Here is a 20,047-nt window from a genome sequence, read left to right on the forward strand (position 1 = left end):
CTTCCCTTTTGGTTTTCCGTCTCCAGCTCTCTGCACACGTCATTGTAGTACTTTGTCTTCTCGAGCCGCCCTTTGAAATCTTTAGTCCTTTTACTTCATCAGTGCTGCCTTGTGCTTTAGCTGCTCGACGCTCAAGAGCAAGTCTCAGAGTCTCCTCTGACATCCACCTTGGTCGTTTCTTTCTTTCCTGTCTTTTCGGTGACCTCTTGCTTTCTTCCTGGATGATGTCCTTGATGTCATTCCACAACTCGTCTGGTCTTCAGCCACTAGTGTTCAGTGCGTCAAATTTATTCTTGAGATGGTCTCTAAATTCAGGTGGGCTATACTCAAGGTCATATTTTGGCTCTCATGGACTTGCTTTGATTTTCTTCAGTTTCAGCTTGAACTTGCACATGAGCAATTGATGGCCTGTTCCACAGTCGGCCCCTGGCCTTGTCCTGACTGATGATATTGAGCTTTTCCATCATCTCTTCCCACAGATGTACTCAATTTGATTTCTGTGTGTTCCATCTGGCGAGGTCCATGTGTATAGTCGCCATTTATGTTGGTGAAAGAAGATATTTGCAATGAAGAATTCGTTGGTCTTGCAAAATTCTATCATTTGATCTCCGGCATTGTTTCTATCACCAAGGCCATATTTTCCAACTACTGACCGTTTTTCTTTGTTTCCAACTTTTGCATTCCAGTCACCAGTAATTATCAATGCATCTTGATTGCACGTTCGATCAATTTCAGACTGCAGCAGCTGATGAAAATCTTCTATTTCTTCATCTTTGGCCCTAGTGGTTGGTGCGTAAATTTGAATAATAGTCGTGTTAACTGGTCTTCCTAGTAGGCGTATGGATATTATCCTATCACTGACAGCATTGTACTTCAGGATAGATCTTGAAACGTTCTTTTTCAGGATGAATGCAACACCATTCCTCTTCAAGTTGTCATTCCCAGCATAGTAGACTACATGATTGCCCAATTCAAAATGGCCAGTACCAGCCCATTTCAGCTCATTAATGTCTAGGATATCGATGTTTATGTGTTCCATTTCATTTTTGACAATTTCCAATTTTCCTAGATTCATACTTTGTACATTCCACATTCCGATTATTAACAGATATTTACAGCTGTTTCTTCTCATTTTGAGTCATGCCACATTAGCGAATGCAGGTCCCGAAAGCTTTACTGCATCCCCGTCATTAAGGTCGACTCTACTTTGAGGAGGCAGCTCTTGCCCAGTCATCTTTTGAGTGCCTTCCAACCTGGGGGGCTCATCTTCCAGCACTATATCAGACAATGTTCCGCTGCTATTCATAAGGTTTTCACTGGCTAGTGCTTTTCAGAAGCAGACTGCCGGGTCCTTCTTCCTAGTCTGTCTTAGTCTGGAAACTCAGCTGAAACCCATCCTTCATGGGTGACCCTGCTGGTATCTGAATACTGGTGGCATAGCTTCCAGCATCACAGCAACACGCAAGCCCCCACAGTACGACAAACTGACAGACACGTAGGGGTTGCTAACATTTAAAAAAAAAAAAAAAAAGCCACCATAGATGGATCCTGATAGAATGGGAGAAAAATGTGGAACAAAACCTCAAATTCCAAAAAAAAAAAAAAGACCTACTGGACTGATTAAGACTATAGGACTCCCCAAGACTATTGCCCTGAGATATTCTTCAAACCTTGAACTGAAGCTAACCCCTGAGGTCACCTTGTAGTTAAATAACAGATTGACTCACAAAATAAGGAATATCACGTGTGAGTACGGGGCTCCTTTGAAAAATCATCTATATGAGACCAAACGGTCAACAATTACATTAAAACAAAGACGAAAATGTAAGGGGGCAGGGAAATTAGTGGAAATGGACGCAACGGAACAGAAATGATGAGAATGTTCACATATTGTGAAGAATGTAACCAATGTCACTGAACAATTTGTAGGAATTGTTGAATGGGAACCTAAACTGCTGGTAAACCTTCACCAAAAACACAATAAAATATTATTTTAAAAATTTTAAGGGAATTAAAAAAAATTTTATTGTGCTTTAGGTGAAAGTTTACAGCTCAAGATAATTTCTCATTCAAAAATTTATACACATATTATTTTGTGACATTGGTTGCCATCCCCACAATGTGACAGCACACTCCGCCTTTCCACCTCGGGTTTCCTGTGTCCATGCATCCAGTTCCTGTCCCTTCTTGCCTTCTCATCTTTCTTTTGGTCAGGAGTTGCCCATTTGGTCTCGTAAATTTGATTGAGCTACGAAGCATGTTCCTCATATGTGCTTTGTTTGTTTTATAAGCCTGTCTGATCTTTGAAAAGTGTGCTTCAGGAGTGGCTTCAGTTCTGAGTTAGCAGGGTGTTTGGGGCCATAGTCTTGGGGATTCCTGCAGTCTCTGTCAGACCAGTAAGTCTGATCTTTTTATGTGAATTTGAATTCTGCTCTATATTTTTCTCCCAATCTGTCTGGGACTCTTTGTTGTGATCCTTGTCAGAGCAGTCGGAAATGGTAGCCAGGCACCATCTAGTTCTTCTGGGCTCAGGCTGGTGGAGTCTCTGGTTCACATGGTCCTTTGTTCCTTTGGGCTGATATTTTCCTGTGTTTTTGGTTTTCTTCATTCTTCTTTGCTCTGGACAGGATGGGACCAATAGTTGTATCTTAGACGGCCACTCTTAAGCTTTTAAGACCCCAGACATGAGTCACCAAAGAGGGATGTAGAACGTTTTCTTTATGAACTATGTTATGCCAATTGACCTAGATGTCCCCCAGGACTATGGTCCCCAGCCCCCATCCCCAGCGACTCCATCCCTCAAAGTGTTTGGGTGTGCCTAGGAAGCTTCTATGCTTTTGCTTTGGTGTAGTTGTGCCGATTTCCCCTGGGAATTTCTATTTTTAAAATAAGACTAAAAGTAAACTACAAGGAACACAAAATATTTTCTTGAGCTACAGAGTCTGAAGAATTCAGTATGCCAAACTCTGTTTCACCACACAGCATGAAACTTTAATGAAGTAGGTCATGCCTTAAGACCAAGCCTGTATGAACATCAGTCATGGCCTGCTGGCACGAACATTGAAAGCCAAGCAATTAATGAATGACAGCATTATTGCAAGTTAATGTTGTTCCAGGTTCAGGCAGTAACGTCTGTTAACATACCTTTGCTCCTTGGCCCTGGGTCTCAGGCTTCCAGCATCTTCTGGGTGCTGATGTTATAGGGCTGGCATCAGAGCAATTCTCCCCTTAACCCTGAATTCTCAAGACACTGTGCCGTACTAATGATACCAGTGGACTGCCACCAACGAACTATACTTTGAGTCATTTTTGTAGTTTTGTTGAATTTGATTATGGCTGTAAGTAAGCTAGGACTTTAGCAAGTGAAATACACACTCACCCTAGCATCCCTCTTGGGATTTTAGACTGTAACTGATGAGAAGTAACAGACCGAGGTGGGGGTACAGTGTATTTGTAGCTATAAAAGAGCTCTGTTCCCCACTGGCCCATGTTGGAGATTGAACATTCAGCCATAGCCTTGTGTTTCACCCTCTGAGATACCTGGATTGTCTGCAGACTTCTGTTGTTGTTGTTGTTAGATGCCGTCGAGTCAGTTCCAACTCCTAGCGACCCTGTGCACAACAGAACAAAACACTGCCCGGTCCTAAGCCATACTTACAATCGTTGTTATGCTTGAGATTGTTGTTGCAGCCACTGTGTCAGTCCACCTTGTTGAGGGTCTTCCTCTTTTCTGCTGATCCTGCATTTTGCCAAGCAAGATGTCCTTCTCTAGGGATTGATCCCTCCTGACAACATGTCCAAAGTATGTAAGATGCAGTCTCGCTATCCTTGCTTCTAAGGAGCATTCTGGCTGTACTTCCTCCAAGACAGATTTGTTCATTCTTTTGACAGGCCATGGTATATTCAATATTCTTCACCAACACTACAATTCAAACACGTCAATTCTTCTTCTGTCTTCCTTATTCATTGTCCAGCTTTCACATGCATATGATGCTATTGAAAACACCATGGCTTGGGTGAGGCACATCTTAGTCTTCAAGGTGACATCTTTGCTTTTCAACACTTTAAAGAGGTCCTTTGCAGTAGATCTACCCAATGCAATGCATTGTTTGATTTCTTGACTGCTGCTTCCATGGGTGTTGATTGTGGATCCAAGTAAAATGAAATCCTTGGCAACTTCAATCTTTTCTCTATTTACCATGATGTTGCTCATTGGTCCAGTGGGGAGGATTTTTGTTTTCTTTATGTTGAGGCGCAATCTATACTAAAGGCTGTGGTCTCTGATCTTCATTAGTAAGTGCTTCAAGTCCTCTTCACTTTCAGCAAGCAAGGTTGTGTCATCTGCATAACACAGGTTGTTAATGAGTCTTCCTCCAATCCTGATGCCCCGTTCTTCTTCATATACTCCAGTTTCTCAGATTATTTGCTGAGCACACAGATTGAATAGGTGTGGTGAAAGGATCCAACCCTGATGCACATCTTTCCTGCCTTTAAACCAATCAGCATCCCTTTGTTCTGTCCGAACAACTGCCTCTTGATCTATGTAGAGGTTCCTCATGAGCACAATTAAGTGCTCTGGAATCCCCATTCTTCACAATGTTATCCATAATTTGTTATGATCCACACAGTTGAATGCCTTTGCATAGTCAATAAAACACAGGTAAACATCCTTCTGGTATTTTCTGCTTTCAGTCAGGATCCATCTGACATCAGCAATGATATCCCTGGTTTCATGTCCTTTTCTGAAACCAGCCTGAATTTCTGACAGTTTCCTGTCGATATGCTGTTGCAGCTGTTTTTGAATGATCTTCAGCAAAATTTTGCTTGCATGAGATATTAATGGTATTGTTCTATAATTTCCACATTTGGTTGTATCACCTTTCTTGGGAATAGGCATAAATATGGATGTCTTCCAGTCAGTTGGCCAGGAAGCTGTCGTCTGTATTTCTTGGCATAGATGAGTGAGCACCTCCAGCGCTACATCTGTTTGTTGAAACATCTCAATTGATATTCCGTCAATTCCTGGAGCCTTGTTTTTCGCCAATGTGTTCAGAGCAGCTTGGACTTCTTCGTTTAGTACCATCGGTTCCTGATCATATGCTACCTCTTGAAATGGTTGAACATCGACTAATTCTTTTTCTAGACTTCTAGGTATCTGAAAATACCAGGTACTAGACAAGATCCTCTCATCAAAATCTCTTTTCAATACTTACGGAATTAGTGAATTCAGAAACCTGGCTATACTAATTGAAGGACTGCCTCAAATTAAGCTTGGAGTTGACGCTACGCCAATGGGTATTTCCTCACGTTCACTAACCGCAACCGTGGCATGTTTCATGATAACATTTCAGTGTGCCCAAATTTTCAAGTTGATGGCTTTCCTGAACTGGTCGTGTACTGCAATCTTCCCGTGATAAGCAAATGTTACTTATCTGTTGATGAAGGATGGGCAAATAGCGGGACCACCAGCCTTAAGTTCTCTCTGCCCTGTGGATTCCAGTCAGCTTCTCAGAAGGACAACCAGGTAGTCTTTTAGACAAAATCCTCTTTAAACAAAGCTCCGATTGCTTCAACAAACCTAATAAGGGAAACATAAAGAGAAGAAAAATAATTTCTAGATTTAGCTCCCTGTTAAGTATAGGGAAAAGAGCCGTGGTGGTGCAGTGGTTAAGTGCCTGGCTGCTAACCAAAAGGTTGGTGGTTCGAACCCACCAGCTTCGCCTTGGGAGGAAGACCTGGTGATCTGCTCCCGTAAAGATTATAGCCTTAGAAACCCTGTGGGGCAGTTCTGCCCTGTCTTATAGTGTCACTATGAATGCGAATCAACTTGACGGCAGTGGGTTTGGTTCGGTTAGTATAGGGATAGAATCAAAATTACGCTGTCCTGAAAGGACGGCAATAAACAAATCTAATCAGTTGGGAACTATTTATATTATACTCGACAAGGTGCTAGCTTGTTTTCCAGTAAGTAAATGCATGGATGGGTGGATGGATGGATGAGTGGATAGATGGATGGATGAGTAACTTTAAACATATCTGTTTCTTAGTGAAGCTGCTCAGCCTGGCATCTCTTACTTAATCTACAAACCTATCCAAAGAAATCCGAAAACTCCCCCTAACCCAGAAATAAAACAGTGTCAGTAGCCAAAACCAGAAACAATAGTTAAAAGGTTCCGTTTAGCTGCTGAATGATCTTTCAAATAAGCTCACAAACTCACTTTTTCTGTGCATGGTTCAGCTTGAAGTTTATTTTCTTTATTGTGAATATGTTTGGAATTATATAGATGAAAAGCATCTTTTTTTTTTTTTGGTGGCTCCTAAATGGGACTTTTTCAGCTGTGAAATGAAGTTTAATGTGTACTGCAATCCTAAACGTTCAATGGAAACTCACAGCAAATAAACCGTGTGAAAAGTATCATGAAGTAATAAAAAGTATCAAGGGACTTTTAAGTTCAGTTTAATAGCATCCAAGGCAACTCCTCTAAGGGTAAGACTATAATTTTTATGTCCAGTGACTTAATGAGAAGATTATCAGAGGTTCTCTTTAAGAATAGGAAACAACCAGGTAAACCTGTTCCTCAATTTATTTAAGTCTAGTCTTTCTGATTATGCGCTTCTTTTTACTATTTACAGAGACATTTTTAACACAAATAAAATGAGATCATTTGAAAATATATCATCATATTTTTAGAGTGACAGGAAAAGCCAGTAAAATATGTTAAGTAATATGACGTAGTATTAAGTACAGGTAGTCCCGGACTTACAACGGGGTTCCATTCCAACGACAACCATCTTAAGTCAGTTCCAACGTAAGTCAAATACTTCTTTTTTTTTGTTATTATTGCCTTTTATTATCAATATCTTTATAAATTCGATCTTTATTTGTCTTTGGGGGTTGGTATGAGAATAATGACGTCAAGAACTTACATGCTGCAACATTGTATGTGGTACATATTACTAACAATAAGATGTTCAAAAAAATCCGAAAAAGACGCTCATAAATGCAGATCATCGTAGCCCAAGTATGTCGTAAGCTGAGACTACCTGTACTGAAGGCCCGTTCTGTCAGTCACTGTGCTGTCATACTGCTGTATTTCTACACCACGTTTCGCACTTTGATGGTCCCCAGAGCCATTAGTACAATTTCAAGAAACAGCCACCTTTACTGGAGCTCTGTAGCCATTTTAACCAGCGCAAGTCTTTATTTCCACAGATCACGCTAACGATAATAATACCGAGTTTTATTCGGTATGTTTTATACTAGCTTACATATATTTACTACTTCCCGACTTAAAAGATTTGAAATATTTTCTTCCATTTGATGATATTTCCTGATGCCTTTGGAAGTTTCCACCCGATTCACCAGTTGCAACCACATAAAATGACCTCAAAGGCTTCTCCAAGTAGCTGTGCCCAGAAACCAAAGATAGCAAATAGAAAGTCGGGGGCTATAATCTTTACTATTTTTGTTGGCCTCAAATGTATGTGATCTATTTTTTTATTGAGACATAATTCACATACCATAAAATTCACCGGTTTATAGTAGATTCACAAAGTTGTGTAACCGTTACGGCTTGCCATCAAGTCAATTCCGACTCGTAGTGACCCTATAGGACAGAGTACAATTGTCCCATAGAGCTTCCAAGGCTGCGATTTCTACAGAAGCAGGTTGCCAGGCCTTTCTCTTGCAGAGTAACTGGTGGGTTTAAACTGCTGACCTTTCAGTTAGCAACCAAGTGCCTAACCATTGCACCACCAGGGCTCCTTGTGTAACCGTTGTTGTTCTTCTGACTCATAGCGGCCCTATATACAACAGAACAAAATACCGCCAGCCCTGCACCATCTTTACAATCCTTGCTATGTTTGAGCCCACTGTTGCAGCCACCGTGTCAATCCATCTTGCTGAGGGTCTTCCTCTTTTTCCCTGACCCCCTACTTTACCGAGTATGATGTCCTTCTCCAGGGACTGGTCACTCCTGGTAACATGTCCAAAGTACATGAGATGGAGTCTCACCAGCCTGGCTTCCAGAGAGCACTCTGGTTGTACTTTTTCCAAGACAGACTTGTTGGTTCTAATTCCAAAACATTATTGTTGTATTTTTTTTTATTGTGGTGAAATATATATAACACAGTATTTGCCATTTCAACCATTTATTATGTACAATTCAGTAACGTTACTTACATTCTCCATGTTGTACAACCATCACCACTATCATTTCCAATTTGTTACATCACCTTTAAAAGAAACTCAGTGCCCCGTAAGCAGCAACGCCTGCTTGCCCCTGGTAACCACTAATGAACTCGGATCTCTGTGCATGTGCCTGTTCTGGGTGTTTCATATAAGTGGAATCATACAATATATGTCCTTTTGTGTCCGACTTATTTCACTGAGCTTAATATTTCCAGATTCATCCATGTCATACCATATATCAGAACTTCATTTTTCTTTTGTGGCTGAATAATATTCCATTGTATGTATATGAGACATTTTATTTATCCATTCATCTACTGATGGACCCTTGGGCTGTCTCCCTCTGTTAGCTATTGTGAGTAATGCTGTAATGAATGTTCGTGTACAAGTATCTGTTTTTAAGTGTTTTGGGTATATACTTAGGAGTGAAATTTCTGGCTCATGTAATAGTTCTATATTTAACTTTTTAAGAACCGAATTGTTTTCCACAGTGACTACACCATTGTAAATACCATCATCAAGTTCTCCACATCCTTGCCAGCCCTCGTCGTTTTCTTCTTTTCTGGTAATACCCATCCTAGTGGGTGTGAAGTGGTATCTTATTTTGGTTTTGATTTGCATTTACTTAATGACTAATAACGTTGAGGATCTTTTCATGTGCTTATTGGCCGTTTGTATATCTTTTTTGATGCCTTTGAATTGTGTTGGTGAAGAATACTGAATATACCATGGACTGCCAGAAGAACAAACAAGTCTATCTTGGAAGAAGTACAGCCAGAATGCTCCTTAGAAGTGAGAATGGTGAGACTTTGTCTCATGTACTTTGGACATGTTATCAGGAGTGACCAGCCCCTGGAGAAGGACATCATGCTTGGTAAAGTAGACGGTCAGCAAAAAAGAGGAAGAGCCTCCACAAGATGGATTGACACAGTGGCTGCAACAGTGGGCTCGAACAGCAATGATTGTGAGAATGGCACAGGACAGAGGAGTGTTTCCTTCTATTGTGCATGGGGTCACTATGAGTCAGAATCGACTCGATGGCACCTAACAACAACAACAACATGTCTTCTTTGGTGAAATGCTGTATCCATTGTCCATTTTTTAATTGGGCTGTTTGTCTTTTTGCTTTTGAGGATACAAAAAACCAAACCTGTTGCTGTTGAGTTGATTTTGACTCATAGCGACCCTGTAGGACAGAGTAGAACTGCCCTATAGAGTTTCCAAGGAGCAACTGGTGGATCCGAACTGCCAACCTTTTGGTTAGCAGCTGTAGCACTTAACCACTACACCACCAGGGTTTTCTTGTTGAGGATAGGAGTTCTTTATTCTCAGATATGATTACCAAATATTTTCTCCCATTTTATAGGTTGTGTCTTCACTTTGTCGATAAAGTCCCTCAATGCACAATGGTTTTTAATTTTCATGAAGTCCTATATATCTATTTTGTCTTTTGTGGCTCATGCTTTTGGTATTATATCTAAACATTCATGTCAAAAACTAGGTCCTGCAGCACCACTCACTGTTTTGTTCTAAAATTTTTATGATTTTAGTTCTTACATTTAGGCCATTAATTCATTTTGAGGTAGTTCTTATGTATGGTGTGAAATAGGGGTCTGGGTTCATTCTTGGGAAGATCCAGTTATCGCACCACTATTTATAATAGTGACTGTTCTTTCCACATTGAAGGGACATAGCACCCTTGTCAAAAATCAGATGTCCATGGATGTGTGGTTTACTTCTGGACTGTAGATTCGATTCCATCGGTCTATATGTCTATCGTTATAACCAGTACCACACTGTTTTGATAATTGTAGCTTCATAGTACATTTTGAAAACAGGAAATGTGAGTCCTCCCACTTTGATCTTCTTTTTCGTAATTGCTTAAGCAGTTCCTATCTCTTACAATTTCATATAAATTTGAAGGTTGGCTTTTTCATTTTTGCAAAGAAGGCTGTTGGAATTTTGGATAGTGATTGCATTGAATGTATAGATCGCTTTGGGTAGTATTAACATCTTAACAGTACTAAGTCTTCCATTCCATGAACACAGGGTGTATTTCCATTTATTTAGGTCTTCTTTAATTAATTTTAGTAATGATTTAGAGTTTTCATTATTAAATTTGTTGGGTTAAGTTTATTCCTAGGTATTTTATTCTTTTAGATGCTGTTGTAAATGAAATTATTTTCTTAATTTCCTTTTCAGATAGTTCATTGTTGGGGTATAGAAACACAACTGATTTTTGTGTGTTGATCTTGTACCCTGCAATTTTGCTGAATTCATTCATTAGTTCTAGTAGTTTTCTTGTGAATACTTTTGGGACTTTCTATATATAGGATCATGTCATCTGTGAATAGACATCATTTCCCTTCCTCCTTTCTGATTTGGATGCCTTTTATTTATTTTTGTTGCCTAATTGCTCTGGCTAGAATTTCCAGTACAATGTTAAATAGCAATGGTAAAAGTAGGTGTCCTCGTCTCATTCCTGATTACAATAGCTTCATGGATGGGAGTCAGCATGAACTCTATGCGCAGAATCATATCCCTACTTTCCCACTTCTCCATCGTTTCTGACACCAATTGTCCACATGGCACAGCCTCTCTCAGACCTTAGCCACCTGGAGGTAGGACAGATCACAGGTTAAAAGGACACCATCCTTGGGCTTATTAATTTGTGGGAAGGACTCGCAGAAGTCATAGAAGATATTATATCTACCGGTTTTATTATTTAAAAAAGAATATAAATCAAGTCCGTCATAAGGAAGAGATGCATGGGTGAAGACCGGGAAGGTTCCCAGCTTGGAGCTGCCATGTCTCAGAAAGGGCACGTCACCTTCCCTTCACTAACCAGGAAGCTGTCCAAGCCTTTGATCAGCCAGTCCTGCAAGATAGGCTAAATCACGCCTACTGAGGCTAGTTGATATCGGCCTTCCAGGTGAGTCTTTTCTGGTCTCAGCAGCCCCCACTCACCAGCACAAATCCTTGGGTGTGGCCTAGAAGTCCAAGACCAAGGCACCCCAATGACTCCAAGGGTTATTTCTCTGGAGGCAAGGACAAAGGCCACCTTACCTAGGGTAAAACTAGCTCTTTTACCCCACACTGAATTTAGAGGAAAAGCTTTCAGTCTGTCACATTAAGTATGGTATTAGCTGTAGGTTTTTCATAAATGCCCTTTAACATGTTCAGTAATTTCCTTTCTATTCCTAGTTTGCTGAGTGTTTTTATCATAAAAGGGTGTTGATATTATCAAATGCCTTTTCTGCGTCAATTGAGATGATCATGTGGTCCTTGTCCTTCATGCTGTTAATGTGTTATATTACAGTGACTGATTTTCTTATGTTGAGCCACCCTGATGTTCCTGGAATCAATCCTACTTTGTCGTGGTTTATAATTGCTAGTACGTTGTTGAGGATTTTTGTGTCTAGATTCATGTCTTTCATCAAATTTTGGAAGTTTTCAGCCACTGTTTCTTAACATACTATCTCCTCCCCTTTCCTTCTTCTTCTGGGACTGCCATAATGCATATGTGGATCTACTTCATGGTGTACCACCAGTCCTTTAGGCTCTATTGACTTTTCTTTATATTTTTTTTCTTTTTGTTCCTCAGACTCAATAATTTCCATTGACCTATCTTCAAGTTCACTGATTCTTTCTTCTGTCTGCTAAAATCTGCAGTTATTGTACTTTCCAGTTACAGAATTTCTGTTTGGCTCCTTTTTATAATTTCTATTTCTTTATTGATATTCTCAATTTGTTCATGCATCATTTTCCTGAGGTCCTTTAGTTCTCTGTCTGTGTTTCCTTTTGCTCATTGAGTGTTTTTAATGCTGTTGTTTTAAAGTCTTTCTTTATTTAAGTCCATCATCTGAGCTTCCATGAGGACTGTTTCTGTCACTTAATTTTGTTCTTTAGAATGGGCCATCTATTCCTGTTTCTTTGTATGTCTTATGATTTTCTGTTGAAATTGGGACATTTGAATATTATAATGTGGTAACTCTGGAAATCAGATTCTTCCCCTTCCCCGGGGTTTAGTAGGATGTTCTGTTGTGTTCGTTTTTGAATTGTTGAAGATCGTAGTGGTTTATTTGTTCAGTGACTTCCCCTAACTATTTTTTGCAAATACTGCCTTCCCAGACATGTTTGGATACTGACGTCTCTGTTTCTTAGTTTGTATTCAGCTAGTGTTTTGACAGAATTTCCTTAAATGCCAAGGGGAACAAAACCCTCTCTCAGTCTTTGCAAATGGGTTCTATGCTGGGACCTCCTTCAGCACTTAGCCAGGCTTGCACTGAGCCTTGGGATCAGCCCAATGTGACAACAGAGAGTATTCTCATGTAATTTCTGAGCATACATCTTGCTCTGGGCATGTGTGTGGCTTTCTGAATTCATCAGCATACACTGTACTTAATTTCCAGAGAAACTCTCTCTACAACTTCTCCTTCCAGTCTTTAGACACCTATTGTATGCCTTAATCACACTCTTTAGCCCCAGATTACAGCCTCCAGGCATTTCTACTTCCCCTCAGCCCTGTGTGAGGTCCAAGATGAGCCAAACATAGACAAGTGCCTGCAATGTGTAATGCAGCCCTCAGACAGATTAGAACAGACACACACAATAATTTCTGAGTAAAGTCTGTTCTTCTCCCTGGCTGTCTCCCTGGGAATGTGGGCCACAGCAGCTTTAAGACAGCCATGCCAAACCAGGGAGAGAGTGAGACACAGGTTAGAAAACCAAAGCTTTCCAACCCTTTAGATGTTGCCTTTTTCTTATTCAGCATTCACTTAGTTGTTGTAACCCTTTGACTGGTTTACAGCATTTTGACAAAGTTGATTTTGCCAGTTCTGCTTGTCTTTTGTTTGCTTTTGTTTTGTTTGTCTTTTTCTGGTGTTTTTGTGGGCAAATGGGAGCATGGAGCTGCTCATGCCACCATCTTGTTCTGTGTTCCTCAACAAATAGTTTTTGAGTGGCGTAGTGGTTAAGAGCTATGGCTGCTAACCAAAAGGGCAGCAGTTTGAATCCACCAGCTGCTCCTTGGAAACCCTATGGGGAAGTTCTACTCTGTCCTACAGGGTTGCTATGAGTCAGAATCAACTCAGTGGCAATGGGTTTGGGGTTTTGTTTTTTTTTTTTTGGTTTATTGTGTACAACTGATTGTGCTTGAGGCTATGCATTTTACAAAGAGGAATAAGATTGATCTTTGTATTAATAATTCACATTTATAGCTCATCTACCAAGTATATGTACCGGGCACACTAATCTCCATAACAAACCTAGAAAGTTGTTGTTAGGTGCCATCAAGTCGATTCTGACTCATAGCAACCCCCAGAACAAAACACTGCCCAGTCCTGTGCCATCTTCACAATCATTGTTGTGCTTGAGCCCATTGTTGCAGCCACTGTGTCAATCCATTTCATTGAGGGTCTTCCTCTTTTTTCACTGACTCTCTACATAATGTTGTTCTTCTAGAAAGTTAGTACTTATGTAATACCTACTACGTGGCAGGCACTGTTCTTAATACTTCCCTAATTTTAACTGACTTAATCTTCACATCAACATTATGAGTTAGTACCACTACCCCACTTCACAGACAAGGACACTGAGACATAAAGAGATTAAATGGCTTGTCCAAAGTCACACAGTTAGTAAGTGGTGGAACTGACATTCAGTTCAGACCATCTCTCTCTGGGGTTCTTCTCTTAACCACTGCATTCACGACCTCTCTGTTATCCTTAGTTTTTAGTCAAGAAAATGAAACCTGAGAGATTTAATCAGATGTACCCAAGGTGACACAGTTAATTATAGTCAATACCCTGATTCAAATCCTGGTCTGACTGACTCCAAAGTCTAAGTGCCAATCTACTTGAGAGATCATACCTAAGTGAATAACTAGGATGGCCTTGTACAAGTACCAAAAGATCCATTGGAGTCTGGAAGCAGGCAGCCCTTCTTGTGGGTGTGATCAGGGAAAGTGTCGTGGAAGAAATGACTCTTGGAGGACATGTGGGATTTGTTGACGATAGGTGGTTTAGTTGGGCCTAAGAAAGGTGAGTGGGTATGGGTGTGTTTGTGTGTGTGTGTGTGTGTGTTTTAGTGATGCCCGAAGATAAATCAGAACATGATTGATTTCAAGTTCCCAAGGACAGCTCTGGAAAATACAAAAAGACAAGCTCACAAAGAATATAGAGAAGGAATGGCTAGAGCAATACAAGGCGAACAAGCCCAGTGATCAGAGGGGTTGGAGTGATTAGAGTAGAAAGAAGACAGTGATCAGTACTGTCTCAATGCCCCTGAAATGATTGCACTGAGATGATCTTTAAACCTTAAACCGAAAATATCCCCTGAAGTCTTCTTTAAAGCAAACAATAACCTGTTGCCGTCGAGCCAATTCCAACTCATAGCAACTATATAGGACAGAGTAGAACTGTCCCCATAGGGTTTCTGAGTCGATTTCAACTCACAGTGACCCTTTAGAACAGAGTAGAACTGCCCATAGTACTTTCTTAGTAGCTTGCTGTATTAAAAAAAGAAAGAAAGAAAAAGTCTTTGAAGGTCTGTAAGAATTGCTCTTTTGTTCCAATTAAAATAAAGATTAACTTTAGCTGAATTTGATTGAAGTTCCCCTGCTGAATCTGGCAGAGAAATAGGCTTCACCAAAATGTACAAAGCCAGCTGCAAATAGGACAGTTGCGTATTTTTACGCAAATAACGTGTGCCTTGTGCATTTGTTTGCCAACTGCTCCCTCCCCTCCCCGCCCAGCTCCCTACCCTCCCGCCCAGGTACGTTCTTAAGAGTCGTATGCGGATTTTTTTTACAGCAACATGTGGAAAAAAAAAAAAAAGGCATAGGCACTTACAAAAATATCTCCCAGATAAATGGTGAGGTTGGCAAACAAACGTAGAAGGCACATACTATTTCTATAAAAATATGATATCTCAAGAGTTTTTAAGGGAATAATAAGAGAAGTCAAAATGATCTTCTTGCTTCTGGCTTTCTATCTACCTTTCGCATTTTATAAGGAGCCCTGGTGACACAGTGGTTAAAGCTAACCGAAAGGTCAGCAGTTTGAAACCACCAGCTGTTCCTCCGGAGAAAGATGTGGCAGTCTGCTTCTGTAGAGAAACTGTGGGGTTGCTATGAGTCAACTCAAAGGCAGTGGGGTTTTTTTGCTGTTGTTGTTCTCATTTTATATCACAGGGCACCAAGCAGCATCTTACTTGCTAGTACCTTTAATTGATTTGAGATACTCTGTATATCGTTTTCTTGATTTTCTTCCCATTATTTTGGGTGGAAATCAGCGTGTTTTGTTTTGTGTAAGGAAATTTGTTTTAATAACTGAATGGAATAAAAGGAACCCATTTGTACAGCTTACATAAGCACGTTCCTTCCACAGATCTTCAAGGGTTTTTAACTAGTGCTGGTTAGTCTTATCAGAAACCTTGCCAAGATGTCAGATAGCAGTGTCCATTTGTACCTGGGGGCACTCTGTTAGGCATACAGGGGCTCAGTCTTCTGCTGGAGATTCAGTGGTCCATGCAGCCTGTTCAGTCAGCCTGAACAGAGAATATCTTCCAGACAGCGTAGACTCTTGGGTCCCTCCAGCCCCTGATGTCAGGGGTGCCCTTTGATAAGAATCAGTTGGTATTCAGAACGTTTGGTGTCTGGCTCATTCCTTAGATCTGTTCCCAAAATTGAGTCAAAGCTGGTACTAATAAGATCTTCTGTAGACAGGAAGGCATTTTGAACACCCTTTTCCTTTGGTTTAGATTGAAGTGGAGTGTCCACCTTCTGTGTGTGGATGGTACTGGGTGAAATGCCTTCATTACAGTCCCCTAGCCAGGCCCTAGCCCTGCTCTGAAGAGTCTGCCACCATGGGTCACAGCAGCATCTACTCTGCACCCTCCCTGCACTCAGTCAACGAAAAGATCCCACTTGGAGCGGTTCTGTTTTGAAATTCTTTGTTACCCACTCAGGCCAGATATGTGTATAAACATCAATGTTGATGGTATCAAAACCCTTAGTCAGTTATGCATAAACTTACGTTCTTGTAGTCAAAACGAGGAGCCCTGGTGGCACAACGGTTAAGCGCTTGACTGCTAACTGAAAGCTTGGTAGTTTGAACCCACCTAGTAGCTCTGCGGGAGAAAGAGCTGTCCATCTGCTCCTGTAAAGATTGGTGGTGTCGTTGTTGTGGGCCATCAAGTTGGTTTCGGCTTGTAGTGACCTAGGAAACCCAGTGGGGTAGTTCTGTATTGTCACATGGGGTCACAGTGAGTCAAAATCAACTTGACAGCACCTAACAACAACATAATCAAATACACCGTAGTTTCAAGACTGTAGACATTTGTTTTTTTTTTAACTTGGTTGTTTTTACAGACACCCACCGTTAAATTAAAAGATCTCTAAATTATATATAAATATATACATAAACCAAAAACCAAACCCACTGCTATAAAGTAGATTCCAACTCATAGCGACCCTATAGAACAGAGCAGAACTGCCCCATAGAGTTTCCAAGGAGCGCCTGGTGGATTTGAACTGCTGACCTCTTGGTTAGCAGCCGTAGCACTTAATCACTACACCACCAGGGTTTCCATATATGTACATAAAGAATTAAATTCATTGAATAATGTTAGAGTTTTTTTTAAGAGTGAAAAGTAATTATTCTTTATAATTTTTTTTTTATCAACTTCCTGTATTACAACTTCCTAGCTATCAGAAGCTTCCAAGAAACTAAAATTTAAGCTTTAATTAATGTTAATGGGAGCGTCCTATGTCCCCGGAAAATGTGGGGGACTTAGCTTCAGCTCCCGAGCATTCTGAAAAGGGATTACACATTTTAATGTTATCTAATTCCAATAATAATTACGTAAAAAGGAGTCTTAATAATACAGTGAGACCTGCGAGAGATGGGACCCAGTGGGCTTGCCTTGTTTTTCTGGGTCTCCCAAATTTTCCACCTTTGACAGGGTGCGGTCTTACCACTTTTCTACCATTCATTTCAGTGGAAAATATTTGAGTTTTCCTTTTCTGACAGGTTTGCAACTTACACAGGTTTTGGCTTTCAAAGGTTTTACTGTAATAAAAAAAAACTCATTGCCATTGGGTTGATTCCGACTCATAGCAACCCTGTAGGACAGAATAGAACTACCTCATAGGGTGTCCAAGGAGCGGCTGATACATTCAAGTTAACCACTGACCTTTTGGGCAGCAGCCAAGCTCTTAACCACAGTGCCACCAGAGCTCCCAATTGTTGAGTACTTCGTGTCATCAGTATTTCTGTTCTATGAAGTAGGTTGGTGTTATTTATCCCCATTTTACAGAAAAGATAACTGAGGGTAAGACAGGTTAAGTAAGGTCCATAGGATGTAAAAGAGGAACCTAGGATTCCAACAAATTCCTCAGATTCCAAAGTCCATGTATCAAACCATTACAACAATGAAAAGACCTTAAAATAGCATCTTTATCAAGGTTGGTGATATATTCTGCAAATTGAATCATCTCATATGAACTTCAGTGGCATTACTGGGTAACATGTTTATCAGAATATCTCTGAGGAATACCTTTGGATCTTTCTAGATTAGTGAAGTCCTGCCTGTGTGAAATACACTAAAAAGTTAGAAGGAGAAAGTAATTTATTAAAGGAGCCCCTTGTATCCTGAAAATGAAATGCTTTTATGATACACGAGACCCTCTCTATTGTAGTTAGCTGCCTTCGGGTTGGCCTCCAACTCATGGCGACCCCACATACAACTGAAGGAAATGCTGCCAAGTCCTACGCCATCCCCATGGTCGGTTGCAAATCAGACCTTTGTGATCTGTAGGCTTTTCAACGGGTGATAGTCAGAGGAGATCTCCAGGCCTTTCATCCTAAGTCTCTAGACTTGCCTGACTACCCTGTCCTATTGTGTACAGCCATCTTTCCTCCTGTAACTCGAGTTGTTAGTATTTCTTTTCTATGAGGTAGGTTGGTGTTATTTATCCACATTTTACAGAAAAGATAACTGAGGGTAAGAGAAGTTAAGTAAGGTCCATAAGAAGTAAACAAGGAACCTGTGTCTTAAAAGACTATGAAGTAAAAACGTAGCTAGAACACACTGAAATTGTTTGAAAGTTGAAGTGGAAGTTGATGACTTTCCTTTGCCCTTTTTAGGTTCACATGGACACAAAGGGCTTTCAGAGTTTGTATTTTCTGAACGGAGGGTGGGGATTGGAACTCCCCAAGGTGTGAGAAGCGCAGACAGGGCCCCCTCTCTTTTCCTGTGCAAATACTGAAACCCAACAAGATTCTCCTGACAGGAGGTAATCCACCTTGGATGGCTCAGGACAGGAGTGCACTTTGATTCCGGGGAAGCTAACCAAAGAAAAGCTCACTGTGCCGGCAGAGAACCGAATCCTGCTATCTACACAGCAGGCAAGGCCCTCACCACCCAAACCCTGTCTGTAACTGGGAAGAAACCAGAAGGAACTTATTTCCTGTGGTGTTTTCTTCCGTCTGGATTTTGCCGATTGCATCCCCTTGGCATAATGTAACACATTCCTCTGACTCCTATAACTCACTAACCAGTTGTCATCAAGTCAGCCCTGACTCATGGCGACACCACGTGTGTCAGAGCAGAACCATGCTCCATAGGGCTTTCGATGACTGTGCCCTTTCAGAAGCAGATCTCCAGGGCTTTCTTTCAAGGCATCTCTAGATGGACTCAAACTGCCAACCGTAAGATCTGTAGCCAAGCGCTTAACCATTTGAACTACTCAAGGACTCAATAACTCCTGTATTTCCTAAAAATTGATAATTAGTTTGATCAAATTCAGGTTTGATGGGAAGAAGGAGGCGAGGAAGACTCTTCCATAGTGTTTTCTTCCATCAGAAGACACTTACTATCTGGTTTTCTCTCATTTTTGTTCCAGTGCTCAACATGGATCATCTCTTGTTCACTGTCAGGGTGAACTGGAGCTTGAGCTAAGGTGGAGTCATGGACTGAGGCCTCCCAGCTTTGGACAACTAAGAACTTCTTGGGGCCTGTCACCCCAAACCTGTGCTTTTTCAGAGTGGTTTTTGAAAAACAAACACAGCATTCCATCAGTAAGTGCTTGAAGCACTAGCCAGGGCTCGTCAATACAATGATCAGGAAACGTTATTTCTATAGGTCCTTGCCACTACCCAGATCATTTCTGTAGAGATTTGGGTGTAAAACAAATCATAGATCAAAATATATCAATCGTATTACAGAAATGTGTGACTGGTAACTTGTCTCTTAGCCAGCGTAATAAACGCACCTCACTCGGTTTATCACAGTTGAGGGACTTGGGATAGTCTATCACTTTCCATTTTTTTTATCTGTCAAGCCCCAAAATAAGGAGCCCTGGTGGCTCGGTGGTTAAGCATTCTGCAGCTAACTGAAAGGTTGCCAGTTCAAACCCACCAGCAGCTCCACGGGAGAAAGAGCTGGCAGTCTGTTTCTGCCTAGAAAACCCTATGGGGCAGTTCTACTCTGTCACATGGGATTGCTATGAGGAGGAATCACCTCAAGGCACCTAACAACAAAAAAAGCCTCAAGATAGATACTAAAATATTTCAGACAAATTCTATAGTTTTTATTGTGTGGTTTCCATTGAATACATGGGACCACTTATAGCAGCAGATTTTTACTCCAAGCACGTTAAGACAAATAGTTCGAGTTATGCAGTAATGAGCAGACATCATAAGTAAAATCAGAAATAGCTAAGAGAGAGGTTCCCACACGTTTAAAGACTGACACCTCTTGTCATGGATTGAACTGCGTCCCCCAAAAATACGTGTTAACTTGGCTAGGCCGTGATCCCCAGTATTGTGTGGTTGTCCTCCATTTTGTGATCTA

At 40.8% G+C, this 20,047-nt stretch overlaps 1 protein-coding gene across 10 annotated transcripts in view; it reads left to right on the top strand.

The window, feature by feature from the left end:
• FRY (FRY microtubule binding protein) overlaps positions 1–20,047 on the top strand; it is a 524,498-nt gene that overhangs the window by 278,612 nt on the left and 225,839 nt on the right. The window lies entirely within an intron of this gene.

The sequence above is a fragment of the Elephas maximus genome, chromosome 14 (assembly GCF_024166365.1).
Source record: "Elephas maximus indicus isolate mEleMax1 chromosome 14, mEleMax1 primary haplotype, whole genome shotgun sequence".
In the NCBI taxonomy this organism is placed as follows: domain Eukaryota; kingdom Metazoa; phylum Chordata; class Mammalia; order Proboscidea; family Elephantidae; genus Elephas; species Elephas maximus.